We start from the raw sequence: 13,836 nt of genomic DNA, 5'->3' as shown, positions 1-13,836 counted from the left end.
CAAGTGGTTCTTTTTTCTCCAAAGGTCTCTTTAATTTTCCTGTAGGCAGTATCTATCTTACCCCTAGTGAGATGACCCTCTACATCCTTACATTTGTCCTCTAGCCATCCCTGCTTAGCCATTTTGCATTTCCTGTCGATCTCATTTTTGAGACGTTTGTATTCCTGTTTGCCTGTTTCATTTACTGCATTTTTATACAGTATTTTCGCCTTTCATCAATTAAGTTCAATATTTCTGCTGTTACCAAAGGATTTCTAGCAGACCTCGTCTTTTTACCTACTTTATCCTTTGCTGCCTTCACTACTTCATCCCTCAAAGCTACCCATTCTTCTTCTACTGAATTTCTTTCCCCCATTCCTGTCAATTGTTCTCTTATGCTCTCCTTGAAACTCTGTACAACCTCTGGTTCTTTGAGTTTATCCAGGTCCCATCTCCTTAAATTCCCACCTTTTTGCAGTTTCTTCAGTTTTAATCTACAGTTCATAACCAATAGATTGTGGTCAGAGTCCACATCTGCCACTGGAAACGTCTTACAATTTAAAACCTGGTTCCTAAATCTCTGTCTTACCATTATATAATCTATCTGAAACCTGTCAGTATCTCCAGGCTTCTTCCACGTATACAACCTTCTTTTATGATTCTTGAATCAAGTGTTAGCTATGATTAAGTTGTGCTCTGTGCAAAATTCTACCAGGCGGCTTCCTCTTTCATTTCTTCCCCCCAATCCATATTCACCTACTACGTTTCCTTCTCTCCCTTTTCCTACTACCGAATTCCAGTCACCCATGACTATTAAATTTTCGTCTCCCTTCACTATCTGAATAATTTCTTTTATTTCATCATACATTTCTTCAATTTCTTCTTCATCTGCAGAGCTAGTTATCATATATACTTGTACTACTGTGGTAGGCGTGGGCTTCTTGTCTATCTTGGCCACAATAATGCGTTTACTATGCTGTTTGTAGTAGCTTATCCGCACTCCTCTTTTTTTATTCCATATTAAACCTACTCCTGCATTACCCCTAATTGATTTTGTATTTATAACCCTGTATTCACCTGACCAAAAGTCTTGTTCCGCATGCCACCGAACTTCACTAATTCCCACTGTATCTAACTTTAACCTGTCCATTTCCCTTTTTAAATTTTCTAACCTACCTGCCAGATTAAGGGATCTGACACTCCACGCTCCGATCCGTAGAATGCCAGTTTTCTTTCTCCTGATAACGACGTCCTCCTGAGTAGCCCCCGCCCGGAGATCCGAATGGGGGACTATTTTACCTCCGGAATATTTTACCCAGGAGGACGCCATCATCATTTAACCATACAGTAAAGCTGCATGCCCTCGGGAAAAATTATGATCGTAGTTTCCCCTTGCTTTCAGCCGTTCGCTGTACCAGCACAGGAAGGCCGTTTGGGTTATGTTACAAGGCCGGATCAGTCAAACATCCAGACTGTTGCCCCTGCAACTACTGAAAAGGCTGCTGCCCCTCTTCAGGAACCACACGTTTGTCTGGCCTCTCAACGGATACCCCTCCGTTGTGGTTGCACCTACGGTACGGCCATCTGTATCGCTGAGGCACGCAAGCCTCCCCACCAACGGCAAGGTCCATGGTTCATGGGGGGGAGGAAATGGAAATCACGTTGAAAATCTCTACAGAGTCACCGCTCCAACTGAAACATTTGTCGTGGCATTGTACAAAGATTCCTATACCCTCGTCATGGAAGGCAGCCGCCTGTGCTTTTTGTCGATTATCTATGCTGAGCTGCAATTGTCTGTGCCAATATGTTTTCTTCATTGCAATGGTTTATGTGAGCGGAGTAGAGCATGAAGGTAGCCAAGTCCGGGCAGTATGGTGGGTGATCAGACATCTTCCATCGAAAACGATGAAGGAGCGTCCTCATTGCCCCAGTAGTGTGCGGCCGAGAACTGTAATGAAGGAGGAAATGCATAACAGTTACGTTGCGTGGGCTGCATTAAATCAGGCGAAATGTCTCATAGGAACTCGTACTAGGAGAGAGACACTATTTTGTAGGCAACTTTACGTGGTCACACTGCACGTAGAACTGAAAGAAGCGACGTGATGGGATCGACGGGCATGCTAGAGAGATTGTCCAACACATCTATGCAAAGCTTCATCGGATTTTCACTGTGGTTTCCATTTCGCAACCAATCGTACCTTACCTTCCGAATAGCCTTCATACTTTGCGCAACAGAATTACAGGATCACTTCCTCAAAACCCCATAATTACCACCCATTGCGATGCTTATAATTGAAGTTTGACACTGCTGACAACCTCGGGCGTTTGAACCTTTCTCTTAGGGCATTATGGGGCAGCATACCCATCGATCGTGATCGCACCCGTTTGGAACACAGTGGGACCGTAGTTTTTTCTCTCGTGCACAGGTTAGAAGCACTAGGAACTGTTCTAAACCTTTAGACGAAATTTGAACGTGATCCGAAACACCTAAGGATGCTCGTGCATATAATATTTTGTGTCCTCCTACAGCGTTATCACCAAGGGATGCGACACTGATACATGCGTGTATAAAACAGCAAAAGGTCCCGTAAGACCCCCCCCCCCCCTCTCCACCTCCCCACCCCTTCGTACCGACAAAACCATCTGTCGCCCCTGCGCATATTTATTTGACAATTTTAAATACGTGTCTGTAGAGACAAAACCCGTGACAAAGGCCTCTAGACGCTTGCAGATCAGCAGTCTCTTCGACACACTCTGATTCCGGACGGCTTGATGTCAGATACAAGAGCAGGATTGTGGCGGCGAAAGAGCAGCAGCCTGTCTGCAGGCGCATGGTACTTCCCTTATTCAAATAGAATTTTAGAAATTTCTGCTGGTTTTATCATGTCTCAAAGAGACGGACTGAGTCCGTTTCACTCTTGGAATTCGCGGTGTAGTTTCGTAGGAGTTACAATATTTAGTTTTTATCTATTATGACCACTAAATCGACTGCTGTCCTATGCAGAGGTTCATGTTTTAATTCCGAAGGAAGGAGATGTGTCACATCGGACAAGAAGGAAGATGTGGCATTCCAGTTGAAAATGTTAATTTCAAACTTGGCCACATGTGGTTGGATCAGCACACCAGCTGGAAGGCAGAGTACGTTGCATCCAAGGATAATTCGTCAGTTCTTATACAGGGCTGGTCAAAAATACGGAAACACGAAAAGCACAACACAGTACCATGGCTAACACGGTGTAGGAAACCCTTTGGCACTGAAAACAGCTTCCAGTGTCTCGAGATAGATACACAAGTGCTTTACGGTTTTCAAGGGAGCTTTTATCATTCTTCTTGCCAAACAGTGAGACGTTCGGGTAACGGTGATAGCGATCGTCTACCCACCTCTTGAAAACAGACCATAAAGGCTCAATAATATTGAGATCTAGTGACTATGGTGGCCATGCACGTGTTTACAAAACCAGCCATGGATGACGGAGATGTGCGAACAGAGGCCCTGTTATCTTAGAACACAGCGTCACCACTGGGGAACAAACATTGTACTGTGGAATGGACCTCATTAGCCAAAATCATCACATAATCCTTTTCATTAATGCGAGGCAGCAAAGTAACCATGTGATCCATGGAATACCACGATATGGATGCCCAAATCATCACAAGACCCCCGCCGTATTTTACTCTTGGAACGTAGACTCATCAGAACTTAGAAACAGTATGACAAGACCCTTCCGAGCATATGGCTTTCTTCCACTGTGCTATGGTCCAGGTCTTACGGCTTCGGCCTCACATTTCCCTGTTACGAGTATTTGGATCACTGATGGATGGGATAAGTAGTTTTGGAATTGCTCTGCAATTCCTTGTTTATGGAGCTCCATTCGTGTTGTTTGGTGCTGACGGGAATCGTGAGCGCTGCATTCGGTTCTGGAGTGACTTCTGTGCTGACGTTGTCTTATTCTTCGCCGCAGTTCTCTTCAATGACCTTTTGTCACGATCACTCAACGCACACTTTCGTCCGCGTAGTAACTTCGCGGATGATGTTTTTCCGCTCTCTCTGTACGTGGTGTTTCCACATTTTTGTCCAGCCCTATATCCATCAGAGCCTTTAAAGTAAAGTGAATGTTTAATGTAGAATAAATTTTAAACAAAAACAGATTTAAATGAATAAAAAATTAGTGAATAGTTTCAAGATATTCATTTACATTGAAAATTACTACAGTGACACCAATAAAAAGGCAATAACTAAAGAAAGTGTTCATAAACAGTTCCATAAACTTCCATTGATATCATCAGATGTTCGAAAGTCCATCGTCTGCTGCAACACACGTTTTCAGTGTCTGGCGTAAACTTCTGTACAGCCTACGAGGACTTTCCTTGAGACCACTGCAAACGTTGTAACAATGTGATTTTTTAAATACTCTTGGACCGTCGGAATTTGTGAATATACTTCATCTTTGAAATTACCGCAGAGGAAAACGTCGAGTCGTGTCATGACAGGTATACGTACGGACGAACTGGTAATGCCTTCATACTGGCAATGCCTTCGTGTTTCATCGAAAGACCTGGGCAGAGCTGGGTGAAGCTTTTCTAGCCATTAACAAATAGCGAGCTTCCGTGTTGCTGGTATTACTCTTGAGGTAATTTCTCTAGGAGAACGGGTTGTACGTCGGTAAGAAATTGTGCCAACATATTACCAGTTAAAGTTTCTTCGCCGGCCGCTGTGGCCAAGCGGTTCTAGGTGATTCAGTCCGGAACCACGCTGCTGCTACGGTCGCAGGTTCGAATCCTTCCTGTGGCATGAATGTGTGTGATGTCCTCAGGTTAGTTAGGTTTAAGTAGTTCTAAGTTCTAGGGGACTGATGACTTCAGGTGTTTAAATGGTTCAAATGGATCTGAGCACTATGGGACTTAACTTCTGAGGTCATCAGTCCGCTAGAACTTAGAACTACTTAAACCTAACTAACCTAAGGACATAACACACATCCATGCCCGAGCAGGATTCGAACCTGCGACCGTAGCGGTCGCGCGGTTCCAGACTGTAGCGCCTAGAACCGCTCGGCCACTCCGGCCGGCACTTCAGATGTTAAGTCCCATAGTGCTTAGAGCCATTTGAACCATTTTGAAAGTTTCTTCGTCGAAGAAGGGACCGTTTACATAGTCTTCAATAAACCTGCTGTAGAATTTCACACTCCACTATCTCCTACGTTAATCTGCCTCTGCCATTGTGGGTTTTCAGCTGCCTAATAAAGCTTTCTATGACTTCTAAAGGACATATGGTTATACAACACACTCCATTCGTCACATTTTTTCCCACAAATCCGTGCAATATGTGATTTCACCTTTCATTCAATGTTCTGGCAATAAGTAGTTAACGGATAAATCGTAGACAAAGATAATTCTTTGAAGAGAGGAGTTACTGTCTCAATGTCATACACAATCGAGAAACAGATTCCCAAGTGTTTTCCGCCATCTTCCTCGATGATGTTGGGCCAATGATGTGGTCGGAAGCTGTTTGCAGTTTCTCATCTCCTCTGTGACCCTTTTCTACAGTCGTTGTGGCAGCGGAATTCCATATTTACTCCTCATCGGACATTACATATTTCCTTAATTAGGTATGAAAGCGCAAAATTCTGCTTAAGACAGCAATCAGTTTGATAAATATTGTGATTTCCCCAGGAACTACTTGTCGGATTTCGGTGAGTGAAAGGGAGACCAATTCGTCTCTTTGAGATCTATGGTAGTACTGGAGCAGCAGAAATTAGTATGGTTACTCGTGAAATGGTTGAGATCATATTAATATCTCTATAATGATAGCAGCTATGAAAAAAGACTACTTTTAGTGAGGACTTTCTTACTATTCATTTACAAGAAAACGGAATTACGTTCATCTTTAATGGATTCCCAAATTCCAGATGGACACTTAACTTCATCACGCTGAATAATATCACCAACGCTGTGTAGAAAACACCGTATAATTGAAGTTCACACTTGTGGTAACTATAAGTTCCGTTTATGAATGAAATACATTCGCAGTTGCGGACATGGACAACCATCAGCTGTGCATTGGAGTGACGACAGTGAAAATTTGTGCCCGACAGGGCCTCGAACCCTGATTTCCCACTTACCGCGAGCGGTCACCTTACCGATTTCTTTTTTTTTACATTTTGTTCATTATTGTTCGTGTTTGGTCGTAGCGGTCGTCACATGACATCCGTTGAAGTTCGTTGTCGATCCTTCACTCAGTTTTTTTTTAATTATTTTTTTATTGCAGAGAGCAGCCATCTCTCTGACCGAACACGCTGAGCTACCGTGCCGGCAGTTAGACTATACGTGCAGGCCTCACTGCCAGACCCATATTTCCACATGTCGTCAACCATGCGTCTGCAATCTGCTCTAGTACGTCAATTATTTATATTCCCATACAGGGGAGACAGTTTTAATTGAAAGTCTCTTTCCCGGTGTCGGCGGATAAATACGATATTATAGTGCCCGTGTTGTTCAGAAGTACGATGACATCTTCCTTCGGACACGCATGCAACATGGAAGTTTTGATCTGGCCGTGAGGCGTCCTCGTATAGCCTATGGGTAAGGCGCCCGGTCGCGACAGGAGGGAAATCTGCGATCGAGTCCCGCATTTCACGTATTTCATGACTGCTGTAGTCATCCCAAGGACGTCCAAAAGAACGCTGCATCGTACTTTTGAACTACACAGGCACCGCAATGTCATATAAGTTCCATTTGCTGGTACTGCAGATAACGGAAGTGAATGGGCTTTTGACGTTACATTTAATTTCAGTGCATCTACATCTACACTCCTGGAAATTGAAATAAGAACACCGTGAATTCATTGTCCCAGGAAGGGGAAACTTTATTGACACATTCCTGGGGTCAGATACATCACATGATCACACTGACAGAACCACAGGCACATAGACACAGGCAACAGAGCATGCACAATGTCGGCACTAGTACAGTGTATATCCACCTTTCGCAGCAATGCAGGCTGCTATTCTCCCATGGAGGCGATCGTAGAGATGCTGGATGTAGTCCTGTGGAACGGCTTGCCATGCCATTTCCACCTGGCGCCTCAGTTGGACCAGCGTTCGTGCTGGACGTGCAGACCGCGTGAGACGACGCTTCATCCAGTCCCAAACATGCTCAATGGGGGACAGATCCGGAGATCTTGCTGGCCAGGGTAGTTGACTTACACCTTCTAGAGCACGTTGGGTGGCACGGGATACATGCGGACGTGCATTGTCCTGTTGGAACAGCAAGTTCCCTTACCGGTCTAGGAATGGTAGAACGATGGGTTCGATGACGGTTTGGATGTACCGTGCACTATTCAGTGTCCCCTCGACGATCACCAGTGGTGTACGGTCAGTGTAGGAGATCGCTCCCCACACCATGATGCCGGGTGTTGGCCCTGTGTGCCTCGGTCGTATGCAGTCCTGATTGTGGCGCTCACCTGCACGGCGCCAAACACGCATACGACCATCATTGGCACCAAGGCAGAAGCGACTCTCATCGCTGAAGACGACACGTCTCCATTCGTCCCTCCATTCACGCCTGTCGCGACACCTCTGGAGGCGGGCTGCACGATGTTGGGGCGTGAGCGGAAGACGGCCTAACGGTGTGCGGGACCGTAGCCCAGCTTCATGGAGACGGTTGCGAATGGTCCTCGCCGATACCCCACGAGCAACAGTGTCCCTAATTTGGTGGGAAGTGGCGGTGCGGTCCCCTACGGCACTGCGTAGGATCCTACGGTCTTGGCGTGCATCCGTGCGTCGCTGCGGTCCGGTCCCAGGTCGACGGGCACGTGCACCTTCCGCCGACCACTGGCGACAACATCGATGTACTGTGGAGACCTCACGCCCCACGTGTTGAGCAATTCGGCGGTACGTCCACCCGGCCTCCCGCATGCCCACTATACGCCCTCGCTCAAAGTCCGTCAACTGCACATACGGTTCACGTCCACGCTGTCGCGGCATGCTACCAGTGTTAAAGACTGCGATGGAGCTCCGCATGCCACGGCAAACTGGCTGACACTGACGGCGGCGGTGCACAAATGCTGCGCAGCTAGCGCCATTCGACGGCCAACACCGCGGTTCCTGGTGTGTCCGCTGTGCCGTGCGTGTGATCATTGCTTGTACAGCCCTCTCGCAGTGTCCGGAGCAAGTATGGTGGGTCTGACACACCGGTGTCAATGTGTTCTTTTTTCCATTTCCAGGAGTGTATAGTCCACAAGCCATCGTATAATGTGTCGGAGGGCCCTATGCTGCTCCATTCTTCATGGAACGTACGCTCTCAGAATTCCAGTAGTGAACCTCTTCGTGACGAACAAGGCCTCTCTTGGAGCATATGTCTTTGTAGAGTTGAGTTCGTTGAGATCCACCGTAGCACTTAAAAAGCAAGAGTGCACTGGATCTCTGGCAGCTGCGTTTCCTACAGTTGGTTTAACGTGGTCGTTCCGCATTAGGTCGCTACAGTCGGTTATTTCTAGGTGTTTTACGACTGTTACTGTTTCCGCTGATTTGTCATCAATAGCGCAGTCGAGAGGTAATGGATAGCTTTACATATTTTCGCGGTACATTTATTTACTTTCGTACCAAACTGTCTCTCCCTACACCAGTCGTTAATCTTCTGTAGGTCCTCCTGCAATCAGCATTTTAGCGAACCTGGGCCACATTCGAAGAACATGAGTCGTTGTTGGGCCACACGTAGTATACATTCAACACTAACTGCTGAGGGAAAATAGAGAGCGCGAGAGAGAGCTTGATGGAGGGATGGACCAACGAGAGCACAGCATCGTCTGATCGTGCTCTCATGTGGCCCGCGGATCACGAGTTGCACAGCCGTGAATTAGACTCTTCTACGGTTGCAACCTATAGCAAGAACCATAGCTTGCAAACAGCCTCAAGGAACTTCCAGCCTTATCCACTAGATTCTACTGTTCGGAGTTCCTACTTTCCCCAGTAGTGGGTCGTAGGTTGCGATAAAAGAAATGTCGTGTGACTAGGGCCTCCCGTCGGGTGGACCGTTCGCCGGATGCAAGTCTTTCTCCATTTGACGCCACTTCGGCGACGTGCACGTCGATGGGGATGAAATGATGATTATTAGGACAATACAACACCCAGTCCTTGAGCGGAGAAAATCTCCGACCCAGCCGGGAATCGAACTCGGGCCCTTAGGATTGACATTCTGTCGCGCTGACAATTTTTTTTTTTAAATCTCATTTTGTTCGTTTTCGTTCGTTGCATCTGTGCGGGGCTGAGGTCGTAAGACACCCGTTTAAGTTCGTCGTTGATCCATTAAAAAAAATGGTTCAAATGGCTCTGAGCACTATGGGACTTAACATCTATGGTCATCAGTCCCCTAGAACTTAGAACTACTTAAACCTAACTAACCTAAGGACATCACACAACACCCAGTCATCACGAGGCAGAGCGTTGATCCATTAACTCAGTTTCTTTTTTTATTGCAGAGGGGAGCCAACCCTCTGACCGAACACGCCGAGCTACCGTGCCAGCATCACTCAGCTACCGGAGGCGGACGTAGGCTGGGATGAAGGTAAGTTATTGATTATGCAAGTCTGCAGTGTTTCAAGGCTGTTGTCACTGAAGTTAAAATCTGAGTTGCTGAGTTGTTGGGGCGTGTCATATTTCTTCTACACGATCGACATTCCGAAACTGTGCTGGGATCATCTTCAGGAGCTTATAGTATCCATAGTTAACCGAGCACTGTCAAAGACCAATTTCGCTTTCTCTTATGAAAGGGAGTTTTCTCACGTTTATGCTGGAGAAGTGGTGTTACTGGGTAAAATTCGTGAGGCTACCATTGACGCCTCCCATGAACCATGGACCTTGCCGTTGGTGGGGAGGCTTGCGTGCCTCAGCGATACAGATGGCCGTACCGTAGGTGCAACCGCAACGGAGGGGTATCTGTTGAGAGGCCAGACAAACATGTGGTTCCCGAAGAGGGGCAGCAGCCTTTTCAGTAGTTGCAGGGGCAACAGTCTAAATGATTGACTGATCTGGCCTTGTAACATTAACCAAAACGGCCTTGCTGTGCTGGTACTGCGAACGGCTGAAAGGAAGGGGACACTACAGCCGTAATTTTTCCCGAGGACATGCAGCTTTACTGTATGATTAAATGATGATGGCGTCCTCTTGGGTAAAATATTCCGGAGGTAAAATAGTCCCCCATTCGGATCTCCGGGCGGGGACTACTCAAGAGGACGTCGTTATCAGGAGAAAGAAAACTGGCATTCTACGGATCGGAGCGTGGAATGTCAGATCCCTTAATCGGGCAGGTAGGTTAGAAAATTTAAAACGGGAAATGGATAGGTTAAATTTAGATATAGTGGGAATTAGTGAAGTTCGGTGGCAGGAGGAACAAGACTTTTGGTCAGGTGATTACAGGGTTATAAATACAAAATCAGATAGGGGTAATGCAGGAGTAGGTTTAATAATGAATAAAAAATAGGAGTGCGGGTTAGCTACTACAAACAGCATAGTGAACGCATTATTGTGGCCAAGATAGACACAAAGCCCATGCCTACTACAGTAGTACAAGTTTATATGCCAACTAGCTCTGCAGATGATGAAGAAATTGATGAAATGTATGACGAGATAAAAGAAATTATTCAGGTAGTGAAGGGAGACGAAAATTTAATAGTCATGGGTGACTGGAATTCGTCAGTAGGAGAAGGGAGAGAAGGAAACATAGTAGGTGAATATGGATTGGGGGGAAGAAATGAAAGAGGAAGCCGCCTTGTAGAATTTTGCACAGAGCATAACTTAATCATAGCTAACACTTGGTTCAAGAATCATAAAAGAATGTTGTATACCTGGAAGAATCCTGGAGATACTAATAGATATCAGATAGATTATATAATGGTAAGACAGAGATTTAGGAACCAGGTTTTAAATTGTAAGACATTTCCAGGGGCAGATGTGGATTCTGACCACAATCTATTGGTTATGAACTGCAGATTGAAACTGAAGAAACTGCAAAAAGGTGGGAATTTAAGGAGATGGGACCTGGATAAACTGAAAGAACCAGAGGTTGTACAGAGTTTCAGGGAGAGCATAAGGGAACAATTGACAGGAATGGGGGAAATAAATACAGTAGAAGAAGAATGGGTAGCTCTGAGGGATGAAGTAGTGAAGGCAGCAGAGGATCAAGTAGGTAAAAAGACGAGGGCTAGTAGAAATCCTTGGGTAACAGAAGAAATATTGAATTTAATTGATGAAAGGAGAAAATATAAAAATGCAGTAAATGAAGCAGGCAAAAGGGAATACAAACGTCTCAAAAATGAGATCGACAGAAAGTGCAAAATGGCTAAGCAGGGATGGCTAGAGGACAAATGTAAGGATGTAGAGGCTTGTCTCACTAGGGGTAAGATAGATACTGCCTACAGGAAAATTAAAGAGACTTTTGGAGAGAAGAGAACCACTTGTATGAATATCAAGAGCTCAGATGGCAACCCAGTTCTAAGCAAAGAAGGGAAGGCAGAAAGGTGGAAGGAGTATATAGAGGGTTTATACAAGGGCGATGTACTTGAGGACAGTATTATGGAAATGGAAGAGGATGTAGATGAAGATGAAATGGGAGATAAGATACTGCGTGAAGAGTTTGACAGAGCACTGAAAGACCTGAGTCGAAACAAGGCCCCGGGAGTAGACAACATTCCATTAGAACTACTGATGGCCTTGGGAGAGCCAGTCATGACAAAACTCTGTCATCTGGTGAGCAAGATGTATGAGACAGGCGAAATACCCACAGACTTCAAGAAGAATATAATAATTCCAATACCAAAGAAAGCAGGTGTTGACAGATGTGAAAATTACCGAACTATCAGTTTAATAAGTCACAGCTGCAAAATACTAACGCGAATTCTTTACAGACGAATGGAAAAACTGGTAGAAGCGGACCTCGGGGAAGATCAGTTTGGATTCCGTAGAAATGTTGGAACACGTGAGGCAATACTAACCTTACGACTTATCTTAGAAGAAAGATTAAGAAAAGGCAAACCTACGTTTCTAGCATTTGTAGACTTAGAGAAAGCTTTTGACAACGTTAACTGGAATACTCTCTTTCAAATTCTGAAGGTGGCAGGGGTAAAATACAGGGAGCGAAAGGCTATTTACAATTTGTACAGAAACCAGATGGCAGTTATAAGAGTCGAGGGGCATGAAAGGGAAGCAGTGGTTGGGAAAGGAGTGAGACAGGGTTGTAGCCTCTCCCCGATGTTATTCAATCTGTATATTGAGCAAGCAGTAAAGGAAACAAAAGAAAAATTCGGAGTAGGTATTAAAATTCATGGAGAAGAAATAAAAACTTTGAGGTTTGCCGGTGACATTGTAATTCTGTCAGAGACAGCGAAGGACTTGGAAGAGCAGTTGAACGGAATGGACAGTGTCTTGAAAGGAGGATATAAGATGAACATCAACAAAAGCAAAACGAGGATAATGGAATGTAGTCAAATTAAATCGGGTGATGCTGAGGGAATTAGATTAGGAAATGAGACACTTAAAGTAGTAAAAGAGTTTTGCTATTTAGGGAGTAAAATAACTGATGATGGTCGAAGTAGAGAGGATATAAAATGCAGACTGGCAATGGCAAGGAAATCGTTTCTGAAGAAGAGAAATTTGTTAACATCGAGTATAGATTTAAGTGTCAGGAAGTCGTTTCTGAAAGTATTTGTATGGAGTGTAGCCATGTATGGAAGTGAAACATGGACGATAACCAGTTTGGACAAGAAGAGAATAGAAGCTTTCGAAATGTGGTGCTACAGAAGAATGCTGAAGATAAGGTGGGTAGATCACGTAACTAATGAGGAGGTATTGAATAGGATTGGGGAGAAGAGAAGTTTGTGGCACAACTTGACTAGAAGAAGGGATCGGTTGGTAGGACATGTTTTGAGGCATCAAGGGATCACAAATTTAGCATTGGAGGGCAGCGTGGAGGGTAAAAATCGTAGAGGGAGACCAAGAGATCAATACACTAAGCAGATTCAGAAGGATGTAGGTTGCAGTAGGTACTGGGAGATGAAGAAGCTTGCACAGGATAGAGTAGCATGGAGAGCTGCATCAAACCAGTCTCAGGACTGAAGACCACAACAACAACCATTGACGATAAGTGAAGTTTCCCGCGCTAACGCAGAAAAAGTGAGGCTTTTGGCTAAAATTGTTGGATTATTAGTTTATTGTTAGGCTTGGTATTCATTACTGCGGTTCATACTCGTTGCCGTTTTTTTTTTTTTCAGTATACTTTTGAAGCCGATGGGTTGCGTACAATGTACCGTCTGAGCGATACTTGGCACATTTAAGCGATATTACACGATCCATTCTTCAATTCAACACGGACGTGACAACGAATTTTTATCCTAAACTGTTGGAAGTGTGTGTGTAGTTTGTAGATGACGAATGATAAAACTTTTTCTTTTTTTTTTTTTTTTTTTTGCAATCACATAATGCTGCGAATATTTCAACTGTAGTGCTCCTGACACACTGCCTCGGTGCTGTTTTAAGAGTGGCACTAATAGGTTCCGCGGGCAGTCTGCACACGCGACTTGGCAGTAACTCAGGCATGAGGGTACTCCGTCCTCTTCTTTTTCTGCATGCAGCGTTGCCGCCGAGGCTTCATTTGTGGGTCAGGAGCGCGTCCGATGCTAGAGGCGAGTGCGCATGCGCAATTGGTCCCCTCCGCTCAGCAGTCACCGCACGTGCTCTCTGCGTGCTACCTCCCCCTGTCTACTACCAGCAGGCTTATGCTGACAGCTGCCCCACGCTATACACCTAGCACTCATTTCAATCGCCATTTGCAGGGAAGACAAAAAGATATCTTCACAAGTCTGGCATA

This window comes from Schistocerca nitens, chromosome 7 (genome assembly GCF_023898315.1).
Source record: "Schistocerca nitens isolate TAMUIC-IGC-003100 chromosome 7, iqSchNite1.1, whole genome shotgun sequence".
In the NCBI taxonomy this organism is placed as follows: Eukaryota; Metazoa; Arthropoda; class Insecta; order Orthoptera; family Acrididae; genus Schistocerca; species Schistocerca nitens.
Note: the sequence above shows the minus strand (reverse complement) of the source record.